General features: G+C 45.6%; 1 protein-coding gene across 4 annotated transcripts in view; it reads left to right on the forward strand.

Annotated features, from left to right (window-relative positions):
* Positions 1-16677, forward strand: part of ndrg4 (NDRG family member 4) — a 44695-nt gene that overhangs the window by 1131 nt on the left and 26887 nt on the right. The window lies entirely within an intron of this gene.

Consider the following 16677-nt stretch of genomic DNA (forward strand, 5'->3'; position numbering starts at 1 on the left):
AAGAGGAAAGAGTTGCTCTACTGTGTTTAAGAGGAGAGAGTTGCTCTCCTGTGCTATTTAGGTTATTTAGAGTCTCTACCCTCCTGCCTCTACTCTCCTGTCTCTACTCTCCTGTCTCTACCCTCCTCTCTCTACCCTCCTGTCTCTACTCTCCTGTCTCTACTCTCATGTCTCTACCAGCCTGTCTCTACCCACCTGTCTCTACCCTCCTGTCTCTACCCTCCTGTCTTTACCCTCGTGTCTCTACCCTCCTGTCTCTACCCTCCTGTCTCTACTCTCCTGTCTCTACCCTCCTGTCTCTAACCTCCTGTCTCTACCCTCCTGTCTCTACCCTCCTGTCTCTACTCTCCTGTCTCTACCCTCCTGTCTCTACCCTCCTGTCTCTACTCTCCTGTCTCTACCCTCCTGTCTTTACACTCGTGTCTCTACCCTCCTGTCTCTACCCTCCTGTCTCTACTCTCCTGTCTCTACCCTCCTGTCTCTACCCTCCTGTCTCTACCCTCCTGTCTCTACTCTCCTGTCTCTACCCTCCTGTCTTTACCCTCCTGTCTCTACCCTCCTGTCTCTACCCTCCTGTCTCTACTCTCCTGTCTCTACCCTCCTGTCTCTACCCTCCTGTCTCTACCCTCCTGTCTCTACTCTCCTGTCTCAACCCTCCTGTCTTTACCCTCCTGTCTCTACCCTCCTGTCTCTACCCTCCTGTATCTACTCTCCTGTCTTTACCCTCCTGTATCTACCAGGCTTTGCTATTAAAGTTTATTACAAAGAAACTTGTTGTTGAGTTCTAGGAGTGTCCAGTCCATGTCCCTAAAGGCTGGGGAGGTGAAGATCAGATCCTTCTCCACTGTGATGTTGGTAATCATCATGGTCTAGTCAGCCCCCAGCCCATGCAGCCAGTGCTGTGATACCTTATAGACCCCCCCCTAGTCTAGTCTTATGTAATGTGAGTGTATGACTCATATTGTACAGATTTTCTTCTATATGTTTTAGAAGATTTGTAATCCATGTCCTTGTGATTGAATCCTTACACTTCTTCCTCTCAATGCATGCAGATCATAGAGACTGGAGAGCTGTTGCTCAGGTGTCTGTGGCATTGTTCTGTCTGTCACATGAACACTCAGCTGGAGTGAAGCACCTTGCAGTCCTACAAGACTGTTTCTCAGATCCAGAGTATTAAAAGATCCAGAGATACCCCTGGGTGTGATGGAGCTCAGACAGGAACAGCAACTCTGCCAAAGGCAGGCCACACACATATATGAGGTGTAATACATGTCACCGGTAAATACGCAAAGCGCACAGTAGTGCCTGCACGCGCCTGCGCGATGATATCAACCCTCCGAGCGCATGCGAGACAGGGTCTTTACATAGAGTTACAATAAACACAGGCGTTCACACACACGTCACGTAGGCGTCACCCTGGCGTTGTGCACACGTATTTTACTGATGTGTGAACAACATGTATGTGACGTGTACACTACACCTGACATACGCCTCAAATACGCGAGGCCTATGCCTATGTGAACACTAACCCTAATTGTTTGATAGATATCCAGGCGTGTGCACATGCAGGTGACATGTGTCCTTTGCATTCTGACACCATTGCGCAGCACAGCACAGACACACCTGCGCACACCTGCCAGCCTAGATGTGTGAGCTATTAAGGCATGGCTTACATCGCTGTTTTGAAATTAATGTTTTTAATGTTTTCGTACATTAATTACAAATTGACCCTAGGCAAGGACATTCTTGGACAATGAGTCGGGGAAAATAGATCTACTCTTCTAGTGATGAGGATGTTCATCACTGAACAAAGTAGTCGAAGCACATATAACACGTGCCTATACGCACGCCTTATCAAATGTCATATGCTCAAATTACGCCTGTTTATATGCACACCTAATTATCTATCAAACTGTAAGGTGTAGTATTCATTCCGCGTAATTAACCCGTATCAGGTACGCGGTGAACGCACTGTGGGCAGCTACATGCACGGGCATATGCAATGCGTTCATACACTTGCTCTCAGTTATAGGAACATTTACACGTTAACCCATTTACAGGAACACATTCTCACAATCTCTGTTAAGAGTTTCTGCATGCTGATAGAGGTTAAGGGTTTCTGCATGCTGATATATGTTCATGGTGAGCGAGCCAGAGAGCTTGTGTTGCACAGAGCCTCCAGAACTTGTCATCGCCCCAACATAGGACCCTAACCTCAATCCTGCCTTCCCAACCAGGACCACCTGGTTAACACTAACTCTAACATAAGCTCCTCTCTCTTTCAACCCTGAGAACATCTTAAGACACCAAGCACTCTGTAAGTCAGTGTAATTGCAAGTTAGTATAACTGTGGTTAGTGTAACCGTGAGTTAGTGTAACCGTGAGTTAGTGTAACCGTGAGTTAGTGTAAGCATGAGTCAGTGGGAAGAAAGTTGCACACTGATCGGATTCTGTTCCTAGATACCCAGATCTGCCAAGTTACCTAGATCTGCTATTCACTTTGAGGATTCTGTGAATTTTACTCAAGAGTCTGACTGTTCAAGAGCCTGGAGTCAGAAGAATGTGAGACACTGAAACTGAACAAGGGCTGAGAAACAATTATTAATCCAACTGATACAAGAAATCAATGAATCAATACTTTTCTATCTACTTATTTATACACTGTCACTTTCAGCTACTGGTTGCACTATCAGTAACATTGCACTACTGTACCTCACTGTACGTCGCCACCAGGCTCCTGTATGGTCATTGACATAGTCACTGATCTGCAAATTTGCAATATTGTACTGTACTCCACTTAGGTTAGAATAGGTTATAGGGTTGAAATAGGTTTTATGTGCAAGTCCATTGACACCTCTTTCCTATTCAAATCTCAAAAAGAAAAAATTTGGCTGTAAAACGCTAGCTTTTCAACAAAGCCACCGGTCCTGTAGGACCGGTGATCGCCCTCTTATTGGCTCTGGTCTGTATCTTTGTCACGCCCCAGAATTTACATCCAGACCAGCCCGATGTAGCGTGTATCTCCGATACTAGTTTAGCTGCGCGCTGCTCTGTGTAGGCTACTTATAAGGAATTACAAAGAAGAACGTTTTGAATTATAACAAGGATATTGAAAATGGACCACGGTCGTAAATGCTGTGTTCCAGGCTGTACAGGGAAGGCTAACACTCAGTCTTCCCAAGGAGCCAAACATTCAACAGGCATGGCTGCTGTTGTCTATGAGAAGATCCCGGCGAAGTTCGACACTCAATCATTCATTTGCTCTGAACATTTCACCCAAGAAAGTTTTGACAACCTTGGACAATTTCAAGCAGGATATGCTAGGAAGCTGAACCTGGAAAGAGGTGCTGTTCCAACCGTATGCTCATTGCAACCGCAAGCTATAACTTAAGGACAGTATGATGTTGTGCTAACAGTTATTAGCAATGCTAACGTTTCCTGTATAGCATACCAGGTAGAATGCTAAATACGTTTCTACACACATCAAATGACTCTAGCTAGACTAGCTGTAGTCGGCATTAGAAGGGAAGCTTCCGAAAAATAGCCAGAAAACGAACTGCAGTCTGGCTTATTGCTAACGCCTGTCTAGGTAATCTATTTGAAAGAACTGGAGAAAGGCAGGTTTTAGATACAGGATACGTTAGCATTGCTAGTAACTGTTACTAGTAACACCTAGACTGTAGGCATGTAAACAAGTTTGGCTTGCTAGTTTGCAAGAGCATAGAATGTGTGAATTTAGCCTAGTTTTTGGCAATGGGGCTAACGTTGATTCATGTTCCTGACTGTGTTTCATTCAAATAAATAACCTGTGTAATGAAAATCTACAATTCACGATGCATGTTTGTCCAGATCTTTGTCATGTTATTTTACAGCAAGATATCTAGAGCTAGCTTAGCTAGCTAACTGAAGCCGAGTAGAATCACGATATGGTTTGGTTGCTAAGCTGTAGCCTAACGTTCTACCCACCTAAGTCAATCCAGTTTGCTTCAACAACAGAAGTGGAAACAAGTAATGTTATAATTTCAAATGATATATAGTCAATCTGTTGAAAACAGTGTTGTGTAGACACAATAGATTTATTTGCGCGTTTTTATTTCAAGTCTCCAACTTCGGTGTTTCAGCGAGTGCTGCTGTTGACCGTGTTTTGTTTTTGCTCCCAGCTTCACTCGTTGATAACCAACCAATCAGCGCACAGCTTATCTAAATATTAATGAGCATACCATAAAAGGAGAAAAGCTAGTGTTTTTTCCCGGGAACATGTCAGAGGATCTGTAAGAGGGCATAGAACAGCACCCGGGCCATTTTCAACCCAACCAATGTTACATACCCTATTCGGAGACCTTAAGGAACAGTGTGAAATACCCAAAAAAAACAGTCAATTGCCCCTTTAAGAATCTCAGTGCCCAGTCTAACCTTGTTTTGTTGTGTGTACCTGACAAATAAAAGACTTGAACTTGAAGTTATTTATTTTAATTAAAATCAGTTCGAAGTACTTTAATAAATAGGGTACAGAATGAAACTGAAGTAAGCATCATAGAAAGATCAGTGTCCATTGCTGCAGTGTGGTGTGGGCAGCTTGACTGCTGAACAGGAAGCTCTAAGATCTTTCCTCGTCGGGGTCCTGTAGAGAACCTCTCACTGTGTCCATCTGCTGGATCACACTCACAGCCCTGGGCAGGTACACAGGGGTGAGGCAGGGAGGGTTGAGGCAGGAAGGGGTGAGGTATGGAGGGTTGAGGTATATAGAGGTGAGGCAGGTAGAGGTGAGGCAGGAAGGGGTGAGGTATGGAGGGTTGAGGTATATAGAGGTGAGGTAGGGAGGGGTGAGGCAGGGAGAGGTGAGGTAGGGAGGGGTGAGGCAAGGAGAGGTGAGGCAGGGAGGGGTGAGGCAAGGAGAGGTGAGGTAGGGAGGGGTGAGGCAGGGAGAGGTGAGGTAGGGAGGGGTGAGGCAAGGAGAGGTGAGGCAGGGAGGGGTGAGGCAAGGAGAGGTGAGGTAGGGAGGGGTGAGGCAGGGAGAGGTGAGGTAGGGAGGGGTGAGGCAAGGAGAGGTGAGGCAGGGAGGGGTGAGGCAAGGAGAGGTGAGGCAGGGAGGGAGGAAATACGGAGAGGGGGGTCAGGGAAAGGTGAGGTAGGGAGGGGTGAAGCAGGGAAAGGTGAGGGAGGTAGAGGGAGGTGGACTGACATGAGTTCAGTTTAGCAAATTTCTCAAGGGAGCACCTGCCTACATGATGCTGCATCTAACAGTTGGGACCTGATAGGAACATGTCTGTTTCTGTTACTGTGTATTTGTGAGTGGGTGTGTACCAGTGTAAGTCTGTGTGTCTAACTGTGTAATTATGTGAGTGTGTGTAACTGTGTAACTATGTGAGTGTGTGTACCTGTGTAATTATGTGAATGTGTGCCTGTATGTTTATGTGAGTGTGTGTGTGCCTGTGTGTTTGTGCACTTGTATATTTGTGTGCATGAACAAGTGGGATTGTGAGTCACTGTTAGATGCTTTTGGTCTGGGATGGAACTGTCACAGTTAGTGTGTTAGCATCATTCCCTATGTGGAAAGCAGTTCCTAAATGAATACAGCCGTTAAGCTCTTAAACAACACCTATATAAATAGACAGTATGACTGAGCCAGCTCTGTGTCAGGGGGAGGACAAAGGTGGGGAGGATGGTGTTTACAAAGAAGGTGTGTAGAAAAAGGAGGGTGTGAAAGAGTAGAGGTGTTTATGAACTATTTGGTGTAGTCCATGTATTTAACCCAGGTCTCTTTAGCTGTTGTATATGAATGCAATGGGGAATCTTGGGTGACATGTAAGTCCTCTTTGATGATTATGAGTCTCAGCAGAATCATCTTTATATCTGCTTTATATCTGCTATGTCAGATTTGTATATGTAGAAGTCAGGGTCAGGGACATCTGTAGAGGTCAGGAACATCTGTAGAAGTCAGTGGACAGAAGTACAAGGTCCTCGGGATCATACACTTCCTCTTTTTCTACCGTTCTTACCCTCTCTCTCGCTCTCTCTCTCTCTCGCTCTCTCTCATACAGACACACACACATACATACATACACTGGGGCAAAACAAACCTGTTCCAGTTTCCAGGTATTGATTGTGTGTTAGGTCAGCTGTCTTCCCCCCTGGTGCACATCATATTGATTTCCTGTCTACCGGGAAGCTCCTCCCCTCTCCAATGGCCTTTCTCTCCTCTCGTTCATTACTACAGGCTGCGCTACACAGCTAGGCTTGCCCGGGGCTCATTAATCAATCCCAAAGCTAAAAGGCCTCTCCCCAGATCTAGACCTGTCTAACCAAAACCCTGTTGGATTCACCCAGGCACTCAGAGAGATGTGTTGATCTTGTGGGCAGAGAGGAGGTTGGAGCAGATGTGCTGCTCTACACACACCTAGTCACACATCCAGACACATAACTACATGCATAACTAGTCACTCAGCCAGACACATAACTAGACACACAGCCAGACACACAACTAGATACATAATTAGACACATAACTAGTCACACAGCCAGACACATAACTAGACAAACAGCCAGACACATAACTAGACACACAGCCATACCAGGGGCGGAGCAAGGGTTGTGTCTCAGGCGGAAACCGATTGGGGGGCCCCCTGTCATTAATATTTTGCAGTGCAATAAAATATAACAATAACAAGTAACCAATGGCAACCTCTATTGTGAACAGCACATATTAGCCTAATAAATGTGTTCAGTCATCATAGCCCATAATGTGCAAACAAAATGTAGGCCAGTATGCTCACATTTAGCATTCATTAGAACTTCTCTCACACAGTATACTGTAGGCCTACACAAATCCATGCATAAAATGGTTTTAAAGATCTGTCCATTTACCAAATACATTATATTCAAATTCAAGAACAGGTCATAAGCCCCCCAAAATGAAGTTAAATACAGTAGTCTATAGTCATCCTAACAGTGACAACTTATAATAAACAAACATAGGCCTATATAACAATTCTATCAGCAACAATTTCTGTCGAGCTACACACGCGAACCAAGCTCCCATGAAAAAGAAACTGTGCGCAACACACACGCATGACGCACCCTGCAGTAGGCCACCTACAGCCTGCATGCTACAATTGAACTCAAATTCCAGAAGACTATAATCATTTTATTTTCCGAACTGACATGTATTGGGATATGCAAAACCAGCAAACTCATAGCCTACACACAGGTCAAAACACAAACACATTATTTAACTTTAGTTTTACAAAGGCAGAATATAGGCTATATGCAGACATGAAACATAGGCCACAACAAATACCCTTGCCTATTTAAATCATCATCTGTCTGTTCTTATCATTAACAAATCTGGCGATTACTTTGTTAATGTCAATCTCGATGTCCCCCTCCATATCACAGCAGCGCTAAATTGGACAGCCGCTCCTCTCCCATGCTTGATCGCAAGAAACTCGTTATGAATTTCAAACGGCTGAAATACCTCTCTGCCACTGCTTATCGGAATTGTCAAGTATATGCGATAGAGAATGGAAAGGTTGGGCGGGCCCAAGGCATAAGCGAACTAAGCGACTGCTGTTATATATATATTAACAACGCCAAGGGGGCCCCCAAATCAATTCTGCTTAAGGCCCCGTAAAGGCTTGGGCCGGCCCCTGGTCCATGTTGTTGTCAATGAGAAATGGTAGGACGCTGTGTGTGTTTAGTTAATGTTTTTCCATTCTCAGTTCACGGTACATAGTAGCCTGAGAAATGTAACAAATTTGTCAACCACGTCATCGGCCTTAGACAGATCCTCCAATAGCACTCTGCAGGCGCTCTAACCCTAACCCTTAGACAGATCCTCCAATAGAACTCTGCAGGCGCTCTAACCCTAACCCTTAGACAGATCCTCCAAACAGAACTCTGCAGGCGCTCTAACTCTCCCAGCAGCATCGGGCTGACATTATTTATTTAATGTAGGCCTGAATTAGCCTGACATTGTCATACTCATAGTTCTAGTCAGAATGTGAGTCTGAAACTGCTCCGTTGGGCTGTGAATATGGGGCGTGTTTCAACCGAACCTGGAAAAAAATGCCTGTTCGCTTAATTGGATAGACCTACAACCAATCAGAGCAACGTAATAGGTTGTTTGTTGACAACAGAATTCAACCCAAGCGCTCTTTGGTGACGTGGTTGATTACGTTACTGTTGATCATCCGTCCATCATCGTATAAAGCCCGCCCTGACAATTTGATTGGCCCGAACAGCTCCTGTTCAGACATACTTTTTACATTTATGCATTTAGCAGACGCTTTTATCCAAAGCGACTTCCAAGAGAGAGCTTTACAAAGCGCATAGGTCACTGATCATAACAACGAGGTTGTCCCAAACATTGCAAGCAGCCAAAACATGAAACATACATTGTGAAAAAACTAAACCAGTGCCAAAGGGAAGACCCACAAGAGCATGCAGTTATACAAGTTACAAATTAAAACAACATGAACCACAAAAAGTGCAAGACTGTACCTGCAGAAGAATATTCAACAGTAAAATATTTCACAGCGAGTACAAGAGTTGACTTTGTTATAACTAACCTACAAGAGCAACAAGTCACTCAATAAGGGTCATTGTGATCCTGGAGGAAACTTTTTCCCAAAACTAGTTACCCCACACCCAACTTCCCAACCAAATTGTTTACGTGGGCGGGGCTAAGTTGGGCTGGCAGCCAGGCTACGGCATCCCCGGAATATAGAGGGTTTTCACCGACGTCCCGTTCTGGGCGGTAACGCGGATGCGCGGCCATTGTGGAGGCACTCGGTGTAAAAAACTGAACAGAGTACAATGGAGTATTGTGCGCTTTAGATACTTTAAGTGAATGTAGCCATGTCTAAACAACCGAAAAGCTCATCAAAACGCGTCCAAGATGCAAAGGCATACAGGGAAGGACTTGGACCACAAGAAAAGGCACGATATTTTGATAAATTACGATTTATTGGCGGTGCAGATCCCTACAAGTTAGCTCCCTCTTATTGGATCCGTGACGACCCGGTGATTCTTCCTTCAGTTGCATATCCCGATATAGTCAACTACCTGGTTTTCTCGCCGAGCCCAGAGCCATAGAAAGTAGGGATGGGCATTCGATTAAATTGTCTTAATCGATCGTCTGGAGAATTAACGATCGATTTTTGATTAATCATTAAAAATGTTATATAAAAATTCACTATTTATAGGCTATATTAAAATGCAGTGAAAATAGAAAAAACACAGTGTGTTTCAGCATTGAGATCTGTAGCTATTAAAAGAAGAACAACTATTTCTGTAACTCCTATAAGCAGACCCTACAGCTAGAAGCCGGTGCTCAAACACAACTGACCCTCGTTTTTTTTACGGCTTATTAAAAAAGCTTCATAAAAACCTTCGCCCTCAACAATACTTAAGGGTAGCATATCCATCTCGATGGACTTGCAGATCAGTTGGGTAATTTTCTCTGTTCGTTGTGCATCGCAGCTCCTATGTGCTAACACCGAAAGCAGGATGCACCGCCAGTAACCAGGGTCGTATGTACGTTTTTAAAGTGGTACATCATTTGAGTCGTGGAGGAGTGGTATTTATACTCAGCTTTGCAGTAATTTTTTATTCAAAATGGTCTCACGCTACACTTCGCCGTGACCTCGTCATGTTTACTTTTGAAATACATGGAAACTCGCCGGTAACTGAGTAGGCCTGTGGCGTTTTTTTCCAAATATTGGCTTCGTTTGGTAAAATGTTTAAATTGCTGCTACATAGCGAAATCCATTGCATTCCTTCAAGATTCACACCACGCAACAGAACACGGATTAGTTTTATCGATGAACAAATAATGTAATCGACAAAATTCTTAATGATCGATAATCGATCGTCGATTAATTATGCCCATCCCTAATAGAAAGCCATTTCTATGGCTCTGGCCGAGCACATACACAGCGGAAGACCTACAAAGGTTTGGAGGCCTATAACCAGATGGTGTTTGGATGGGTGAGGGAGACACAGTACCAAGTTATCAACGGCCGTTGTGTTGTGAAGGCCAAATTAAGTAATGCAATAACATCTTTAACCAACCTAACCTTAACTGTATGATATTATTGCGATACTCAAGGTGTAGCCAAGTGACTCTTAATCGTGTTTTTTCCCAGATCTTGGTTGAGCATTGCCAAACACAAGCGCCTCCTTTCCTTTGATAATCTCTGGCATTCCTCTCCCTGGTTTTTAATAACTTTTGGAAGTCGATAATATTCCAAATGTTTTTCTCGATCTGTCCTATTGGTACAACCTGAAAACCCTCTATTAGAACAATCGGCTACACCTGTGTCTTTAGTATTAGTTTAGTATTTGTATTTAAGTGTCTGTTTGTATTTAAGTGTCTGTTTGTGGGTTGTCCGGTGCAAAGTCTTGATCTTGTTTTCCAGTTCAGCCCGAGCCTTGTAAAGAATATGTCTACTGTTACTGACCTTAGCTAGTTGGCTTACTCCGTTTTGGATCTCCTGTATTGCCCTGTCTACTGTGTACCGATCTTTGCCTGTCCGACCATTCTAATAAATCTGCGCTCTGCGCTTGGATACAACCCCGTCTGGTACATCCCTACATATTTCATTGACTACAGCTTTGCATTCAACACCATCATCCCCTCCAGACTGGTCACCAAGCTTGTGGACCTGGGACTAAGCACCTCCCTCTGCAAGTGGAGTGGTGTCAGGACAGTAACCTCTCTCTTAACATCAGCAAGACCAAGGAGATGATTGTGTACTATAGGAGGCGGCAGGAGGAGGAGCATGCACCCCTACTCATCAATGGATCAGAAGTGGAGAAGGTCAGCTGCTTGTTACTGGTTGCTCTATCAGTAACTTTGCACTACTGTAGCTCACTGTACCTCGCCAACAGGCTCCTGTATGGTCATTGACATAGTCACTGATCTGCAAATTTGCACTATTGTACTGTACTCCACTTAGGTTAGAATAGGTTATAGGGTTGAAACAGGTTTTTTGTGCATTTAGGGTTAGCATAGTGTACTATCTATTGTTATCTGTAATTTAGGAAGTTTTAGTATTAGGGTTAGTATAGTCGATATTTATAGCTATCTGTATATTTAGGAAGTTTCACTTATTTAAGCTCAGCATTGATGTAAATTGTGTTCCGTGTACTTACAGTGCCCTCCAAAAGTATTGGAACAGTGAGGCGAATTCCTTTATTTTTGCTGTAGACTGAAAACATTTGGGCTTGACATCAAATAATGAACGTGAGACCAGAGATCAACGTTTCAGCTTTTATTTCCAGGTATTTACATCAGGATCTGATGCACAACTAAGAAAATATCACATTTTGTTTGAATCCACCCATTTGTCATGTGATCAAAAGTATTGGAACAGATATACTTAAAACATATTTAAGTGAATAAGACTTAATATTTAGTTGCAAATCCTTTGCTTTCAATAACTGCAGCAAGTCTGTGACCCATTGACGTCACCAAACTTTTGCATTCTTCCTTTTTGATGCTTTCCCAGGCTTTCACTGCAGCCTCTTTCAGTTGTTGTTTGTTTTGTGGGGTTCCTCCCTTCAGTCTCCTCTTAAGCAGGTAAAATGCATGCTCTATAGGGTTTAAGTCTGGAGATTGACTTGGCCAGTCTAATACCTTCCATTTCTTGCCCCTGATGAACTCCTTTGTTGTTTTGGCAGTGTGTTTTGGGTCGTTATCTTGCTGCATGATGAAGGCTCTGCCAATCAGTTTGGTTGCATCTTTCCTTAAATTGGCAGACAAAATGTTTCTGTAGACTTCCGAGTTCATTTTGCTGCTGCCATCATGTGTTACATCCTCAATGAAGATTAATGAGCCCGTCCCAGAAGAAGCCATGCAAGCCCAAGCCATGACATTACCTCCACCGTGTTTCACAGATGAGCTTGTGTGTTTGGGATCATGAGCAGTTCCTTTCTTTCTCCAAACTTTAGCCTTTCCATCACTTTGGTAAAAGTTAATCTTTGTCTCATCAGTCCATAAAACTTTGTCCCAGAATTTTTGAGGTTCATCTCTGTACTTTTTGGCAAATTCCAGCCTGGCCTTCCTATTCTTCTTGCTAATGAGTGGTTTGCATCTTCTGGTGTAGCCCTTGTACTTTTGTTCATGAAGTCTTCTGCGAACAGTAGATAGTGATACCTTCACTCCTGCCATCTGGAGGTTGTTGCTGATCTCACTAACAGTTGTTTTAGGGTCTTTCTTTACAGCTCTCACAATGTTTCTGTCATCAACTGCTGATGTTTTCCTTGGTCTACCTGTTCGACGTCTGTTACTTAGTACACCAGTAGTTTTCTTCTTCTTCAGGACATTCCAAATGGTTGTACTGGCTATGGCCAATGTTTCTGCAATGGCTCTGATTGATTTTCCATCTTCTCTAAGACTCACAATTGCTTGTTTTTCACCCAAAGACAGCGCTCTGGTTTTCATGTTGTTTTCACCTCTGAATACAGTCTGCATAGACAAAACCTATCTTACCCAATCTGAACCTGAGTGTAGACATTCAGTGGTATTTATTGATTGAATAATGTATGTAATAGGACACACCTGGGCAACAAAACACACCTGTCAGTCACATGTTCCAATACTTTTGCTCACGTGACAAATGGGTGGGTTCGAACAAAAAGGTGATATTTTCTAATTTGTGCATCAGATCCTGATGTAAATACCTGGAAATAAAAGCTGAAACGTTGATCTCTGGTTTCACATTCATCGTTTGATGTCAAGCCCAAATGTTTTCAGTCTACAGCAAAAATAAAGGAATTGGCCTCACTGTTCCAATACTTTTGGAGGGCACTGTATATGTTATGTTATACCAGGTGCTTGCGTTGTCTTGTCTTAAAAATGTCAGTGCCCAGTCTAACCTTGTGTTGTTCTGTGTACCTGACAAATAAAGACTTGAACTTTATACCTTTAACATGTAGGCTATTTAAGTTGATTTTCTATTCATGTAGCCTACATATTGAACTGATGAGAAATAGAAAATGAAAAAGTCTGTGGTAAATCATCGTTTTCCAGTTGGGTCAGTGTTACAGGAACGTCTGGTTAAGCAACAACACGGTCTAAACCTGACAAACTGCCCCGGACCAAGCTAATTCCGAAGCATAAGTAACCATAGTAACTGAGGTCGAACTACGTTGAGATTGAACTCGAAATTAGTCCGACTAACTGACATAAGTCTGACTTATTCAGCAAAATAGCTTTATGGAACAGGCCTCCGGGCCTTATGTTCTAACTGATCTGTCATTTTTTACGTTCCAAAAAAGGTCTATACTGCTCTCACAGATCAACTTTGACGATGCTGCAGCATGTGGGTTAAGGCAGGATGGTTGACTGTTACTGTGATTTTACTTTGACAGATTCTTTTTTAATCTTCAGGCTGACTGGATGGGTGGTGTGGCAGGAGGGAGGTGTGGCAGGAGGGAGGTGTGGCAGGAGGGTGGTGTGGCAGGAGGGTGGTGTGGCTGGAGAAGGTTGTGTGGCAGGAGGGAGGTGTGGCAGGAGGGTGGTGTGGCTGGAGGGAGGTGTGGCAGGAGGGTGGTGTGGCTGGAGGGTGGTGTGGCAGGAGGGTGGTGTGGCTGGAGGGTGGTGTGGCAGGAGGGTGGTGTGGCTGGAGGGAGGTGTGGCTGGAGGGTGGTGTGGCAGGAGGGTGGTGTGGCTGGAGGGTGGTGTGGCAGGAGGGTGGTGTGGCAGGAGGGAGGTGTGGCAGGAGGGTGGTGTGGCTGGAGGGAGGTGTGGCTGGAGGGTGGTGTGGTTGGAGGGTGGTGTGGCAGGAGGGTGGTGTGGCTGGAGGGAGGTGTGGCAGGAGGGTGGTGTGGCAGTAGGGTGGTGTGGCAGGAGGGAGGTGTGGCAGGAGGGTGGTGTGGCAGATGGTGTGACAGAAGGGGGTGGTGTGGCAGGAGGGAGGTGAGGCAGGAGGTGTGGCAGGAGGGAGGTGAGGCAGGAGGTGTGGCAGATGGTGTGACAGAAGGGGGTGGTGTGGCAGGAGGGGGGTGAGGCAGGAGGTGTGGCAGGAGGGAGGTGAGGCAGGAGGTGTGGCAGATGGTGTGGCAGGAAGGAGGTGTGGTAGGAGGGTGGTGAGGCAGGAGGGTGGTGTGGCAGGAGGGAGGTGAGGCAGGAGGTGTGGCAGGAGGGTGGTGTGGCAGGAGGTGTGGCAGATGGTGTGACAGAAGGGGGTGGTGTGGCAGGAGGGAGGTGAGGCTGGAGGGTGGTGTGGCAGGAGGTGTGGCAGATGGTGTGACAGAAGGGGGTGGTGTGGCAGGAGGGTGGTGAGGCAGGAGGGTGGTGTGGCAGGAGGGTGGTGAGGCAGGAGGGTGGTGTGGCCGGAGGTGTGGCAGATGGTGTGACAGAAGGGGGTGGTGTGGCAGGAGGGAGGTGAGGCAGGAGGTGTGGCAGGAGGGAGGTGAGGCAGGAGGTGTGGCAGATGGTGTGGCAGGAGTGAGGTGTGGTAGGAGGGTGGTGTGGCAGGAGGGAGGTGAGGCAGGAGGTGTGGCAGATGGTGTGGCAGGAGGGAGGTGTGGTAGGAGGGTGGTGTGGCAGGAGGTGTGGCAGGAGGGAGGTGTGGCAGGAGGGTGGTATGGCAGGAGGTATGCCAGGGGGGTGCGGTGGCAGGGGGGGGGGGGGGGGGGGGGGGTCCGCTGCAGGCAGGCAGGCAGAGAGAGGGAGAGAGGCATACAGAGGGAGAGAGAGAAGGATATCACATTTTTGGCTGTATCTACAGTAATGGAACAATCTGATCCCTCTGCCTACATCACCTAACGCAGCAGCAAGGTGTGTGTGGGTGTGTGGCCAACCCTGACCCACAATGAAGACCCAATGTGATCCTATGCACTGGCTCCCCAGCCCTGCCCCAAAGTAGTCTGGCATTAACCTTGTATAGATGTGCACACACAGACAGACACTCACATGCACACCACACACACACTCACAGGAGAGATAGACAAGACACTCCTATAGACCAATTATTTGTTTGTACGATCGGGATGCGCGCGCACTGTGGCTGCAGAAAACCGGGAAAGGATAGCATTTTAAATGGCAAAAGGACCACACGGATAATACAAATAGTTAGATTTAAAAAGACCAAAAGCGTTGAGGAGGACATGCCTATAGGAGAGAAAGCGATAACCCAATGATCTGTCGCATCAGAATTTTGATTTGGGTCCCGAAAGTCTTGAAATTTGCGTGAGAATGTCGCCCGGTACAGACCGCATAGTCGAGCGGCAACCATGTCTTCACGTCATGTCACATAGTTCATAATTTTACACTTTTACAGTCAATTCTACATTTAAAAAGTTGAGCAGGGCAGCTTTCAAGAGATATGGGAATTCTGCTTTTATAGTCAGCTGGTCCGATTATTTTTCTGATTTGTTTAAACTGGCAATCTGAGTGAGACTACATCCCAGTTACACTGTTTTGACGTTAGCCTCAGTCAGACTCGCTCACTGGCAGTGTGCACAATGTTGTATTTCACTCCATCCTACACCAGAAACGTCAGGGAGGACTGTCTAATGTAGATACGAGTCTGGTGAAGATAGCCAGAATATCAGATTTCTTTAACCTGTCTGTTTCATTCGTCATTTGCCTGAGAAAGCTACCTCCGTTAGCCCGGCTAGTTTTGCCCGATCACTTGGACAGGCTATTTAAGGGTATCGGGGTCAAGTGACTTTTGTGCATAGACAAGTGAACGTAAATGTATTTGTCCAAAGGCCAAGAGCCTCAAAAAGTTAATATCAAGCCCTGCAATCCAGTGGCCAGAGATATATGATGACCTGAATGACACTCCAAGAGTAATAGAACGGGGAGAAGTTCGTCTTTTGAAACCCACATGCGCAGTTGAGCCTTCTTGACAGTTGTGTGACGTAGGGTGATAATTGGTCTATTAAGACCACGCTTTCAAGTGAAAGAAATACGTTCAAATGAGTTGGAAAACAATAACAACACGTCACATTTCACATGTACTGCCACCCTAAGCTTCACCCAGCTACCAGTCTGAATGACATAACTCCAACCTTGATTCTGTCAATGTTGACCTCATCCATGATGGCAATCACAGCGGTTCTTGAAAATGCATGGAACGTTCCAGGCCAGTATACAACCAACATCCAGAGCAAAAGTGGAATTTTTTTCTAGGGGTGGAGGAGAAAGAAGAGGAGGAGAGAGGAGCAGGGGGAGGTAGAGAGAGAGGAGCAGGAGGAGGTAGAGAGAGAGGAGGAGGAAAGAGGAGCAGGAGGAGGAGAGAGAGAGGAGCAGGAGGAGGTAGAGAGAGAGGAGGAGGAAAGAGGAGCAGGAGGAGGAGAGAGAGGATCAGGAGGTGGTAGAGAGAGGAGGAGGAGAGAGGAGCAGGGGGAGGTAGAGAGAGAGGAGCAGGAGGAGGTAGAGAGAGAGGAGGAGGAAAGAGGAGCAGGAGGAGGAGAGAGAGGATCAGGAGGTGGTAGAGAGAGGAGGAGGAGAGATGCTGTTACCTCAGTTCAGTCAAGACACTCAAGTATTGATCTATTGATTAACAATAGACATTGTTATAGGTTTGAATTTGGCGGAGTGGATGTATTTAGGAAAAGCACTCCCTGCCTCTAGCATTAGGGAGCAACATACATATAGAATATAAGGCAGGTAGCAAATAGAGTACTAATCCCCCCTGATGGACAGTAACATAGAGACAACACG

Source organism: Hypomesus transpacificus, chromosome 14 (assembly GCF_021917145.1).
Source record: "Hypomesus transpacificus isolate Combined female chromosome 14, fHypTra1, whole genome shotgun sequence".
In the NCBI taxonomy this organism is placed as follows: Eukaryota; Metazoa; Chordata; class Actinopteri; order Osmeriformes; family Osmeridae; genus Hypomesus; species Hypomesus transpacificus.